This window comes from Mobula hypostoma, chromosome 5, assembly GCF_963921235.1.
Source record: "Mobula hypostoma chromosome 5, sMobHyp1.1, whole genome shotgun sequence".
In the NCBI taxonomy this organism is placed as follows: domain Eukaryota; kingdom Metazoa; phylum Chordata; class Chondrichthyes; order Myliobatiformes; family Myliobatidae; genus Mobula; species Mobula hypostoma.
Genome location: NC_086101.1, coordinates 187,933,624 through 187,948,596, shown reverse-complemented (window position 1 = coordinate 187,948,596; position 14,973 = coordinate 187,933,624). Strand labels below are relative to the sequence as shown.

Below are 14,973 nucleotides of genomic sequence, written 5' to 3'. Positions count from 1 at the left end.
TTGTAGAAATTAATGCTAGGAAAAATTATAGGGTATCACCTTGTGAGGGAGGGAATATATAATTTTGCCCTGGAGTCACAAAATTGTTATATATATTAAAAAAGAAGCAATATTTTGGCACACCTTCCCATCAATCGCTGTATAATGTCTGCCAGAAAATCTGAGTCAATGTTCAAAATTATTGCATATACATTTTACGTCTTTACCCACTGTTAGTTCACTTGTCTACGAACCTCTACTTGATTCATGAAAGAGAAGGTTCTTGATTGTGAGGAAGTACCTTTGCAACAAACTATAGATAAATAAAGACATTTAACTTTATCCTTCCAGATGGATTAATTGATTTTAAAAAAAATATTGGTTCTTTTGCATCTTGGGATCCACATCAGTCACCAGTGTTTACCTTCACCAGTAAACGAATAGTTAATTAACCCCCACATGTTCCATATTACACTAGTATAATATCTTGCTATGCCTCATTTTGGAACAGAAACTGATAATCTGAATGAAGCAAGACATTTTGTAAATAAATTAACACTCACAAAATGCCAAAGGAACTCAGCAGGTCAACTGAAATGTCAACTGTTAATTCATTTCCATAGATAATACCTGGCCTGCTGAATTCCTCTAGCATTTTGTGTGAGTTGCTCTGGATCTACAGCATCTGCAGAATCTCTTGTGTTTGTAAATAAATTATCACGTGCAACTGTATTTTATGTATAAAATGCAGAATATGTATTGTTCAGTGAAAAACCGGTTTTGATTTTTAGTAGGAACCAATACGGTTTTTCATTGGACAAATCATTGTGGATTTGTATATAAAATACACCACGTCTTGCTTCATTCAATTAAAAAAAAAGACATATTGCACAAAATAGAGTATTTCACCCAACGAGACCATGCTGGTGTTTATGGTCCACTTAAGCCTTTCCTCTTATAAATATACCAACTTCTCTCTTGTGCTTTCCCAACTATTAATTAAATGTATCATTACTGTCTGTTTTAGCTTATGGTAACAAGTACCACATTTCCACCACTCTCTTAATAAAGAATGTCCTTAGAAGTTCCCTATTGGATTTTTTGGTGAGTATCCAAGAATAATGGTTTGGACTTAAACTTTTGCTTGGAAGTGAAAGCATCCATCAAATTCTGTAAGGTGTCTATTAGGCCACCCACTTGTTTGCCTTTTGTCAGAAGAGAGGCAGTGTGTTCATCTTTTCCTGATATGTATGCTATGTTTCTACTGTCATCCTTGATCTTTTCTGCACTTCCTCCAGTGTCTGTTAATATTTTTTTTTGTAAATGACAACCAGTATGAAGTATTCTTAAAAGTGTCAAACCAAGGTTCAATGTACACACTGTGAATTTCAACTCTGCTGCTTTAGAAATAACTTACTGCCCATTATGCCACTGGCATTTAGGCAGCAATGAAAGTCCTCCATCTTTGGCTGTGTTCAGGGCTTTTTTCATCATGTCAGTAGCTTCCTCATGGTTTTCACTGCTGCCAGTCGTACAAGTCCTAGATGGAGACTCGGGAATACCGTCCCACTCAGATGCAGAAGGATTTTTCATTGCTGTTTCCGGAACAGTTTTGTTTTATCAGTCAGGGTTGTTAGCCCTGAGCTGAACCCCTGAACCCGGAGGTGTGGTGGGATCATCCTTAGTCTGGCTTCTACTCTTTGACCTGTTTGGAATGGGTGACCCTACCAAGAGCCAAAGCTTGAAGCCCAGAATCCAGCCAACATAGTTCTCTGGGTCATTGAGGTACGGAAGCCTCCAAACCTTATGACAAGGTTGTGATCCTCTTGGAGGTTTAGCGATAAACCAGAGTATTAAATATGCTGTATTAAATTGTCTTCCTAACCGGTGGTGTAACTTTTAGTGATTGATGTATTTGTACTCCAAAATCTCTTTGTTCTTCTATTCTGTTTGGATATGCACCTTTTTGCACAGATCTAGCTCTATTTACAATATAGTATTCATTGAGCCAAACGTGGATAAGATAAAAGATCGCAGGATAGGCAGCTACAATCAGAACTAGAAGGGTGAACGAGGGTGGAATAGGATGCACAATGCAGTAGAATGGACACAGACTGGAGGAACTCAGCAGATCAGGCAACATCTTTAGAGAGGAATAAAAAAAAGTTGATGTTTCAGGCTGAGACTTTCATCAAGGTGTAGCTAATCATGTTTTAAAAGAACCAGTCAAAGTGAATACTGAGACGAGTCCACACGAAAGTCAAGATTGTGAATTGGGATTTGGATCAAATGAAAGTACTGCTCCTTCGGGGTGACGTGACACCGGAGAAAATGGATACAGCTGTAAGGAAGACAAAATAGGTTCTTTTCAGATTATGTTGAAAAGATCTGTTTTACAAATATGTGCTCAACAGACAGCTTTATAATAGAAGTAGAGGAAGAATTGTGTGGACATATTATAGAAAACAGACTATTCAAGGGCATAGTAATTGGATGGTAGAGGTAGTGAAAGCTGTTACTGCAATATGTGAAGGAGCTTTATAATTCAATGTAAAAACTACTTTTGTTTTTGGAAATCATCCAGAATTAATACATTTCAAGCATGGGAACATCTAGACAATATTGATCACAGACAGTGTACTTTAAGAAGATAATAAAGGACATGTATGTGAATGAAATCTAGTTAAATGGACAGGCAGTGATGCAGAAAATCAGAATCCTCACCCTGTCCATTATCCTCAACACTGAGGCTATCCACCCAGAGGTGTAGCCTTTGGAACGAGTCAGATTACTCTACATCATGTGCTTGCCAGGAAGAAGGATAAACATTTCAAGGATGTTCTCTGAGCTTCCTTGATAAAACGTAATAGAGACTCATGGGGATCCCCAGCCTGTGACCAATCAAAATAGAGGAGCAGCAACAAGACACCAGGCTCAAGGATGGCTTCTATCCCACTGTCAACAGATTCTTGAACTGACCTCTTGTAAATAAAATGGACTCTTGGCCTCTCAATCTTCCTTGTTATGATCTTGCACTTTATCAGGTATGGTGAAAAGCTTGACTTGCATATTGTTTATACAGACAAATCATTACACAGTGCATTGAGTTAGAATAAGGTAAAACAATAACAATGCAGAATAAAGCATGAAAGCTACTGAAAAAATGCACTGCACTGTACTTTTTCAGTAGCTTTTACAGTATTCTGTAACAAGCTTTTGACTGTATCTTGGTACATATGACAATACTATACCAATTCCAATAGTAAGTGTTAAAGGACTCAGGAATTCTCAATTAGTAATTTAAAAAAGTTAAATACAGTAATTATCATGAAAGTAATTGAATAGTGAAAACGGAAATGATAGCCTATAAGGCCTCATACTTCATAGAATGGTGCTGCATGCATCGTTTAGTTCAATGATGGCGAACTGCAAAACAAAAGCATATTATATGCGTCAGTGATGAGGTACAAAGCATTTTTTGTGAAATACAAATCAAGATTAGTAGATTTTTAATATTGCATGATAGAATTTCATAAAAGCATTTCATTTTATTAAGCTTCTTTGAAAATCTATAAATCTAAATTTTTATTGGTGCATTAAATTAATGAAATTTGCATGCAATCCATGTAATAGCTGATTATAATATTTGTAAAAATGTATTTTCTCAAACTTAACTTAAAAGACTCCAAAAGAGGTTGTGACGGATAGTTAACGCTCACTGCTTGATCGCCATGAATTTAGCATGGTAATTTCAGCTTATGTATAATTTTAATGATTGTTTACAGTATTAGTAATATGCTGCCTCATGGAGCCAATGTTATGAATGCCGAGCTCTACTTGGAGTTTGCCTGGACTGCTCAAAGCAATGCTTCATTGTTGTCTCAAGCATGTGTTAGCATGTGTTCTAAGGCAAAGTTATGCACAAAACTAGGAAGGACTGAAGATATGAGTTTTTTTTTGGCATTGCCTTGAAGATTTTGAAGAAGGATGTCCAAAAATGAGATCTGTATCCTCATAACCAAGGTACTGATTTGGAATTAATGCTGAGAATCATGATGATAAGACCAGCGAATGCCTCTCCAATACCATATCCTACTGACTGTACTGCTTCCCTCAGCCATGGATAACTCAACATAACATCAATATGATTTCTGTCAGACATTCACATGCTTCATTCTGTGAACTGAAGAAGACCTGCATTGTATATAAAAGGGCAGCACAACAGTAGTGATTGGGGTTCAGTTCCACCACTGTCTGTAAGGAGTTTGTATGTTCTCCTTGTGATCGTGTGAGTTTTCTCCGGGTGCTCCAGTTTCATTTGGAAATGGACCCCAGTCACTGGCATTGTAGAGCGTTACACTACCGTGCTGCAACACAGTACATGTTAATGTATAGATAGTATAACTATATTGAAAGACAACTACCCATAGGGGCCCCTCAATCTTCAGCAGAAAACTTGACTTATTCTTTTTTGTTATACCCTGTCTACTCAGCTCACAGCTGTAACTAATTTTAATATTCCTACTACCATTGTAGCTAACATAAGCCAATTCAACACACTTCAGAGGTCAAAGCTAGTTTCTTCTCGGTACACACAACGTAGAATTTATTCCATGCCATCAGCTTTCTGCTGAAATTGAAACCTTACTGATATTCATGCCTGCATACTGATAGCTAGAAGGTCTTGTGTAATCAATGTATGAGTGTTTGTAGTGATCCTCTGATATCAAAACGATGTGTTTCATGAGGTTACAAGTCAACATTCTCCACTGTAAGTGGACACTCAAGTCAGTAATATCCAGACTATGTTTGTAGTCATCAGGTCTTCATTGTTGAAATGCGATCAACACTGACTAGTTGTAAAATAATTTATTAAAACTCTGATAATCTGCTATCCTGTGGTTCAGCATCTGGCTAACTGAAACCCCAAATTCCAGAGCTGTTCCATGCTCCCTTCAACAGGATGGGGCCCCTGGTTCCTGCTCTGCCTGCTCCTTGTTTCCTGTGATACTTCTACGAGGAGTAATTGATAAGTTCATGGTCTAAGGTAGAAGGAGTCAATTTTAGAAAACCTAGCACATTTATTTTTCCTACATTTACACACTTAGTCCAGCTGTCGTGGAGCATACGGATCCCTTCTTTGTAGAAGTCGGTGTCTTGGACCTCCAGAAGTGGTCCACAGCAGGGGTGATTGATAAGTTCGTGGCCTACAGTAGAAGGACATGAGTTATTAACTTCAAACTTAGTGCATTTTCACTCAGAGTTGAACTGCACATGCATGTAACGAGAGCTGTATAACTCGTCTCCTTCTACCTTAGGCCACAAACTTATCAATCACCCCTGCTGTGGACCACTTCGACAAAGAAGGGATCCGTATGCTCCACGACCACTGGACTAAGTGTGTACATGTAGGAGGGGACTATGTTGAAAAATAATTGTGCTATGTGCTATGAGCAGGGAGGTACTACTGCAGTTGTACAAGGCCTTGGTGAGACCACACCTGGAGTATTGTGTGCAGTTTTGGTCCCCTAATCTGAGGAAAGACAGCCTTGCCATAGAGGGAGTACAAAGAAGGTTCACCAGATTGATTCCTGGGATGGCAGGACTTTCATATGATGAAAGACTGGATCGACTAGGCTTATACTCATTGGAATTTAGAAGATTGAGGGGGGATCTTATTGAAACGTATAAAATCCTAAAGGGATTGAACAGGCTAGATGCAGGAAGATTGTTCCTGATGTTGGGGAAGTCTAGAACGAGGGGTCACAGTTTGAGGATAAAGGGGAAGCCTTTTAGGACCGAGATTAGGAAAAACTTCTTCACATAGAGAGTGGTGAATCTGTGGAATTCTCTGCCACAGGGAACAGTTGGCTATATTTAAGAGGGAGTTAGATATGGCCCTTGTGGCTAAAGGGATCAGGGGGTACGGAGGGAAGGCTGGTGCAGGGTTCTGAGTTGGATGATCAGCCATGATCATACTGAATGGCGGTGCAGGCTCGAAGGGCCAAATGGCCTACTCCTGCACCTATTTTCTATGTTTTCTAAAATTGACTCCTTCTACCTTAGGCCATGAGAACTTATCAATCACCCCTAGTATATTCACTGGGGCTCCATTTCCACACACTGTTGAAATTTAACTTTTTTTTCCCCTCACACTTTTGAAAATCACTGGGTCCTGTTTCTGCTGTCCCTTTAAACTTACAACTGTGTGTAGTATCTTAAAAATGAAAGCAAGTTAATAGTGTAACATCCAATAGTCTAGAAAATTTGCCAGTGTGACACTGTTGAAGTCACAAGGCAGCCAGAGTAACACAGTTTTACTCTCTATGGCTAATCATTAGGACTTCTCAGTCCCTTTCTGTAAGTGTTTCAGAGAAATATTCTGCTTACCTTAAATGTATGGCAAGTCCCTTTGATTTTCAGTTTTGGAAATCTGCTTTGGCTACCTTCTAAGCAAAGACATTTAATGTGTTCACCTTTGTTTTCAAATCCTATTTTAGTCTCTCTCCTACCTCTGCTATCTCTGTAAACCTGCTGTTGCTTGATATACTGTCTCTTCTCCCTGTCTCATCGGGTAAAAGATCAAAAAACTTGAAAGCAAGTACCACAGGCTCAAGGACAGCTTTTCTCCCACTATTACCAGACTGTTGAACAGATCTCTTGTAAAATAACTTGGACTCTTTGCCTCACAATCAGTCTCATTATGATCTTGCACTTTATTGTCTACCTGCACTGCACTTTTTCAATAGCTTTTACACTTTATTCTGCGTTGTTATTGTTTTACCTTATTTTACCTCAGTGCACTGTGTAATGGTTTGATCTGTATGAACAGACAAGCTTTTCATTGTATATTAGTGCATGTGACAATAATAAACCAATGCCAATACCTGTACTCCTATCATTTTCTCTTGTTCATCCAGTATAATCAACAGTCACTCTGGAGTTTACTTGCTAAGCCTCCAAATTAGTTTTGTAATTTTTAAAGTGCTCCTTGAAATTCACTTGTTTATCCTAGCCTTTGGTCACTTCCCCTAATAACTAATTTGACTTGGCTTCAGTTTTCAGTTGATAAAAATCCTATGTGGCACTTAGGGACTAAAGATGCCACAGTGCTCTGAGCCATAAGTTGGTGACCTGGTGACCTGAGCCATGTGATAACAGATTTATTGTTAACCATTCAATTGTACACATAGAACCATAGAACACTAACAGCTCAGAAACAGGCCCTTGGCCCATCTAGTCCGTGCTGAACTGTTACCCTGCCTAGACCCATCAACCAGCATCTGCACCATAATCCTACATACCCCTCCCATCCATGTACTTAACCAAACTTAAATGTTGCAATCCAACCCATATCCACCACTTCCACTGGCAGCTTGTTTCATACCCACATCACCCTCTGAGTGAAGTAGTTCCCCCCTAAGTATTTCACCTTTCACACTTTACATATGATCTCCAGTTCTACTCTCACCCAACCTCAGTTGGAAGAAGAAAACTTGCTTACTTTACCCTATCTATATCCCTCATAATTTTGTATACCTCTATCAAATCTTCCCCTCATTCTCCTATGCTCCAAGAAATAAAATCCTAGCCTATTCAACCTTTCCATATAGCTCAGGTTCTCAAGTCTTGGTAACATACATGTAAATTTTCTCTGAACTCCTTCAACCTTTTTGAGTCCTTTCTTGTGGGTGCACACAGTACTCCAAATTTGGCCTCAGCAACATCTTATAGAAAGATGTCTTCTTCAGTAAATGTAACCAGATGCTTTGATACCATAAAATATGTAATTTTGATTGAACGTATTTTATATATTTTTATTGCTCCTAAGTAAAGTAACAACAGCCAGATATAGATTATACTTTTTCCTCTTCTTTCCCGCCCCATGATAAAACTGCATTATAGCATCTGATTACAAGGCCATATTTTTTCCATTTCACACCTTCAGCTATCTATGAAAGGATTTGAAAATTTAGGCCAAATTTTAACCAGTTTTACAGGGAAAAAATAGTGAATAATTGAGTTGAGACATAATCCTATAGTCATTTTGTATGGAATATATCGAGTAGGCAACTGGAGAAGTAATTACAACACAGTATTTCTGCAGACTTCATGTAGGACAGAGTCAGGGAAATCTGTTTGTGCTCCCATCATTGATAAATTGATGCCATAAATCTGAAGTCAGCAAGTTGTGATGAATTTAGATTATAAAACTGGAATGACTTTAACTAAGATCCCCATCCTTAACTGGTAGGGTCAAACAAATAAAAAGAAAACTTAAAGGCTGATGACCTTGTGATTGCCAGCATCCAAAATTGCTAATGTGATTTTTTTATGCCTTCTAATGAGTTGTTTTCAAAATTGGCAGAATGCACTGAATGCATCAAAGGATTTAAGCTTTGACAGTAGAACTGTGTATCACAGCCAGCTGATTCCTTAAACCAAATTTATCTGATATCTAGTTAGGAAGCTATCGTAATTGTCAAGGTTAATAAGCCATTCATTCTTTTCAGGTGAGGCACTATAAGTTGTTGTGACACCATCAGAGATGGACGTTTCAGAGTAGGAGTTTAGTATCTACTGTAGATAATGGAAATCAATTACAATCAGCCACTTGTGGAGCTTATGGCTAGATCTTCCTTGGTCTGTCCTTGGGTTTGTCCAGATTATTCTTGGAAGTCTAAAGCTTGGGATTTCATTGTTTGACTAAGTTATGATTGATATTTGTAAAGAGCCAACAGATTTGGCATTACAAATGGGGTTTGTGATTAGTTTGTGGGAATAGGAGGCAAGATTTCAGATAGGTTCATGGGTTATTTTTTAGTGTCCTTTGTCCTTTTCCAAGCTTCATTGGCTGTCATCTGCAATTCGCTGAAGATGATCTGCAGATATCAAGTTTAATATGAGCTTTGTGCATGGGAATCTACTTAATCCATATTGATTTTGGTACTCAAGAGACGTGCTTCATGGCTTCCCAGAGAATAGCATCTGGCACCTATGTGTGGAGGTGTCTGAGTCCAGGTTGCGTAGTGTTGATGGATGGGCCAGGTTAAATTAAACAACTTGTAGTACGTTGGCCTCAAGTTTCTGTTTTAAGATTTATCCACATCTGGATCTTAGCATTGCTAAATCAGTGTGTATTAAAAACTGGTGAAGGGATTCTGGTGTTGGATCATGATTGAGTGATAGGACACAAGGTCTTTCCATGGTTTTTGTCTTGTTCAGATGACAATCGTTTGTTGGATTATCTTTAAAGATAGAAGGAAGATAAAGATTAGCTTTATTTGTCATATGTACATACAGCATAATGCGTTGTTGGTGTCAAATTAAATCAGCGACTAATGTGTTTGGCAGCCCCCTAGTGTCGCCACAATTCTGGTGCAAACATAGCATACCTACAAATCACTAACCCTGACTGTACGTCTTTAGAATAGTATTATGCTAACCTTAACTGTACATCTTTGGTGCTGTAATAGTGTTACACTACCATGCCGCCCCATCAGAATGGAAATTTGTCATTATGCAGTATTTCAGAGAATATTTATCGTCAACTTCTCAAGGTAGCCGTGGATGAAAATGTATGTGGCCTTTCCCAGCACCACATAAGGAAAGAATCTTGATTCAAGTTTTGTATATATTTTGCACACTCAAAAACAACTGAGCAGGAGGATTATTGCAAGATGTGGACAGGATCAAGCTATAGTGTTAGATTTGGTAAGAATTGTAATATCCAACCTGAGGTGGATTAATGCCAGCAGTAGATGCCTAAAATGGAAACTTATTTCATTCCTTAGCACAGCCTATATTCAGTCTGAATGAGCACAGAGAGCAATCAATGTTTTTAAAAAAGACACGTGAATGATGGCTCATTATTACTGAAATTAATTGGAGCAGCTCTGCTAATATGATATGATACATATTATTAAACAATTGAATGCATCGATGCACAAGCCTTTCTGTTGAATGTTACTCTATTGTAATGGGATTTAATTGAAGTTTTCAGAGCTCAGTGTCATCTAACAAAAGGGTAATAATTGTTGAGAATTTCTGTTCTTAGATTCTATTAGTACATCTTAATGGCTGTCTCCCTTTAGAGCTCTTGAGAGCAGGAGTCTGCATAAAGTATTTGATTCAGTCTACTATCAAGTACCATTCTGTGTTAGTCACGGTATCTGTTGAACAGCAGAACTAGAGAAGATTGCAGTTCATCTGTTTAGTCACGAAAGACATGGAACCTGTGGAATGCTGGCTAGGCTTTGTATGATGTTGTGTCTTATGTCTGCATTGAGCTCAAGCCATAATCTGTTTTGAATTGATGCAGTCTACATAATGTGGTTAATCTTTGAGACTCCCTTGAGGCAATGGGGAGAATTGCCTAATTTACTGCAATAATCCTTTAATAAACAATTGGAGAACATGCAAACTTGAGTTATTAATAACATCAGCACTCAAACATTCTGTAGAATCAGTAAATATCATTAATCAGTAATGACATCAAATGCATAAATAGTAAAATAATGGATTCTAGAATTTTAAAATAAAAGCAAAACAGTGGAAGCTTTAGTCATTTAGACTGCATCTTTGGAGAGAGAAACTGTTAATGTGCTGGGTTGATGCCCCTTCCTCAAATCTATGCCAAAGAGAAATAGAAATAAGTACTAAACACAAAAGATTGTGCTGGTGCTAGAAATCTGGTTTAGAAATTTTGGTTTAGAGATGCAGCCTGGTAACAGATGCTTTTGGCGCAATGAGTGAGCACTACCCAATTATATCCATATGACAATTAATTAATTAATTTAGAACAGGCCCTGCCAGCCCAATGAGCCACACGGCCCAGCAACCCACCTATTTAATCCTAGCCTAATCACAGGACTATATACAGTGATCAATTAACCTGTTAACTGGTACGTCTTTGGAATGTGGGAGCACCCAGAGGAAACCCACACGATCACAGGGAGAACGTACAAACTCCTTATAGACAAGAGGGGAGTTGAACTGGGTTGCTGGTGCAATAATTGCTTTAAGCTAACAATATGCTGCTGTGCAGCCCAAATCTTGAAAGTCTTAAGCAGCACAAACAAAATGCTGAAGGAACTCAGCAAGTCAGGGAGCTTCTATGGAGGGCCTGAAATGTTGACTGTTTATTCCCTTCCACAGATGCTGGTGGACTTGCTGAGTCCCTCCAGCATTTTGTGTGTGTGTAAACAAGTATCTCCATTTTGTGTGCTCCACTAGATGGCACTAGTTTGTACAACATCACAGACTGAATTCAACCAGGTTTTAATATTACGTTAGAAAACCTAGCAAATGTTTCCTATAAGAAGCTGGAAGAGTTTGGGGTTATACAGATCGCAGCATTGGCACAGAAGCAGTCCCAGCCAATCTATATCTGTGCTTCATTTGAACCTCTTCCTACTGTTTCTGAGACACAGTGGCATGCAAAAGTTTGGGCACCCCGGTCAAAATTTCTGATACTGTGAATAGCTAAGCGAGTAAAAGATGAACTGATTTTCAAAAGGCATAAAGTTAAAGATGACACATTTCTTTAACATTTTAAGCAAGAAAACTTTTTTATATCCATCTTCTGCAGTTTCAAAATAACAAAAAAAGAAATGGGCCTGAAGCAAAAGTTTGGGCACCCTGCATGGCAGTACTTAGTAACACCCCCTTTGGCAAATATCACAGCTTGTAAATGCTTTTTGTAGCCAGCTAAGAGTCTTTCAATTCTTGTATGGGGGATTTTCGCCCATTCTTACTTGCAAAAGGCGTGTGGCCAAGTGGTTAGGGCGTTGGGCTCACCATCTGAAGGTCTACGGCGTTGGGCTCACCATCTGAAGGTCGTGGGTTTAAGTCTCGGCCAAGGCAGTGTGTTGTGTCTTTGAGCAAGGCACTTAACCACGCACTGCTCCAGTCCACCCAGCTGAAAATGGGTACTGGCAAATGCTGGGGGTTAGCCTTGCGATAGACTGGCGTACTGGCAAATGCTGGGGGTTAACCTTGCGATAGACTGGCGTCCTATCTGGGAGGTGGGGGTGGGGAGTCTCGTACCCTCAGTCGCTTCACTCCACAGAAACCGGCATAAGCACCGGCCTGATGGGCCACAAGGCTCGGGACAGACTTTAACTACTTGCCAAAAGCTTCTAGCTCTGTGAGATTCTTAGGCTGTGTTACATGCACTGCTCTTTTGAGGTCTATCCACAGATTTTTGATGATGTTTTGGTCAGGGGACTGTGAGGGCCATGGCAAAACATTCAGCTTGCGCCTCTTGAGGTAGTCCATTGTGGATTTCTAAGACTGTAAAAGTTGGTCATCCCTCAACCTGCTTGTCTTATGTGGGGAACAAAAGCACCCAGTCTGTTGATTCTTTCCATATGAGCCCATTCACTTCCCCACTTCATATGATGGTCTTAAAATCTGAAAATCATGGAATTGCATATGTTCTCTACCATCCTTTATAAATATTTGGTGCTTATTCATTATCCTATCGTTATCTTGTTGTTTTTTTTATTTTCTAGCTCAGGAAATATAATAATTTGTGGTTATGAAATAAGAAATTCAATTAAGTTTGTTGTCCAGTTAATTGCTTCTGGTGTTTCATAAGAATTTAAGGCTTTATTCCACAGATGTCCTTGCAAGAAATTAATGTATTTTTCTAAACAATGCTGTGAGTGATGTGTTTTCAACCACAAAATGGGCCTGGATTTGTTCACGTTGCACGATATAAACAGAGACACCATGTAAAAATGCACCTTTATGGAATAGACTAAGGATTATTTTTACTATAGGCAATCTTTTAGAGGAATCTGCATCAGGACTGAGGGGAAATTACAAGTATAAAGTCGAGGAGGTGCGCATGGTGAGATGTGCCCCTCTTTATACAGGCAGTTCCTATCTCATCCTCTTCCTCTATACTGGCAGTGCTTGTCTTGACCTATGTGTCAACAATTTATTGACCCCCCCCCACCCCCAAATGCTGCATGACCCGCTGAGTTCCTCTGGCAGACTGGTTGTTGTTCCAGATTCCAGCATCTTCAGTTTCTTGTGTCTCCAAGTTTTGTTTTGCTAGTTTTTCCCCTGTCATATGCTCATGCAGTAGTGCTAGTAGGCAGGCAGCTTTCTTTGACCTTTGCAGATCTTGAGTTGGTTGCTTCAAACTGACTAGTTTGCTTTTTTCCCTTCTGTGTATTTGAGCCTTGCTCTTCATCCAGCTGTTTTAGATAAAATTCATTAGCTTCATGGTAAGTAGCAAGTATGAACCTGTGTCCTAGCATTCCATTTGTCACGACCATTCCAGTGTGGTGAAAGTTAGGGAAAGCATTTAAATCATACTGTATATATGTTTTAACAATTTTTGCAGTATAGTTAAATAAAATTGTTATGTGCAAACTCATCCTTTTGTGTTTACCTTGTTGCATTTTTGGTATTTGGAACATGATAATAGTGACTCAATTTGTTGGTTTGTTCAAATGCTTGATTTGCTTGCCTTCTGTTTTTGAGAACTCTGATGGGTATCTCCTACTAAATGCAGAAGAATAGACGTTATTTCAGAATCAGGTTTATTATCACTGACATATGTTATGAAATTTGTCGTCTTCTTGCAGCAGTACAGTATAATACTTAAAAATTACAATAAATTACAATAAGAATATAGATGGAGTATGAAGAGAGCAAAATAGGTAGTGTTCATGGAGCATTCAGAACTATGCTAGCAGAGGGGAAGCAGCTGTTCCAAAGACATTTGAGTGGGTGTCTTCAGACTCCTGCACGTCCCTTCTGTTGCTAGTAATAAGAGGGTACGTCCTGGATGGTGATCATTCTTAGTGATGGAGCTACCTTCTTGAGGCACTACCTTTTGAAAAGTTCCTTGATGCTTGGGAGGCTCATGCCCATGATGGAGCTGCACTTCTTAGCAGCTTTCTCTGATCATGTGCATTGGTGTCTCTACGCCAGACGATGATGCAACCAGTCAAGATACTCTCCATGGTACATCTGTAGAAATCTGCTTGAGTCTTTGGTGACATACCAAAGAAGGACTTAGACAGATTAGGAGAATGGGCAAGAAAGTGGCAAATGAAATACAATGTTGGAAAATGCATGGTCGTGCACTTTGGTAGTAGAAATAAATGTACAGACTATTTTCTAAACGGGGAGAAAATACACAAATCTGAGATGCATAGGGACTTAGGAGTCCTTGTGCAGAACACGCTAAAGGTTAACTTTCAGGTAGTCAGTGGTGAGGAAGGCAAATGCAATGTTAGCATTCATCTCAAGAGGTCTAGAATACAAGAGCAGGGATGTAATGCTGAGGCTTTATAAAGCGCTGGTGAGGCCTCACCTTGAGTATTGTAAACAGTTTTGGGCTCCTCATCTAAGAAAAGATATGCTAGCATTGGAAAGGTTTCAGAGGAGGTTCACAAGGATAATTCTGGGAATGAAAGGGTTCTCATATGAGGAATGTTTGATATCTCCGGGTCTGTACTCACTGGAACTTAGAAGGATGAGGGGGGATCTCATTGAAACTTTTCGAATGTTAAAAGGGCTAGACGGAATAGATGTGGAAAGGATGCTTCCCATGGTGGGGAAATCTAGGACGAGAGGGCACAACCTCAGGATAGAGGTGTGTCCATTTAAAACAGATGGGGAGAAATTTCTTCAGCCAGAGGGTGGTGAATTTGTGGAATTTATTACCACAGGCAGTTTTGGAAGCCAGGTTGTTGAGTGTATTTAAGGCAGATGGACTCAGCATCAAAGTGAGAAGGCTGGGGAGTGGAGCTGAGGAGGGAAAAAAAGTTTTTTTTCCCATCATGGAGGGGGCTACATAGTGTACATGCCAGGACCACCAGACTCAAGAACAGTTACTTCCCCCAAGCAGTAAGGCTGATCAACACTTCATTCACTAACCCACCGCCACACTCCCCATCACCACTACTTTATCATTTCCTGTCAAAATCATCTTGTGTACAGTCACTTTATGGGCATACAAATAATCTAAGT

The 14,973-nt window shown here is 39.3% G+C and overlaps 1 protein-coding gene across 1 annotated transcript in view; it reads left to right on the top strand.

The window, feature by feature from the left end:
- The window catches only part of rgs12b (regulator of G protein signaling 12b), a 183,482-nt gene that overhangs the window by 26,292 nt on the left and 142,217 nt on the right, over positions 1-14,973 (top strand). The window lies entirely within an intron of this gene.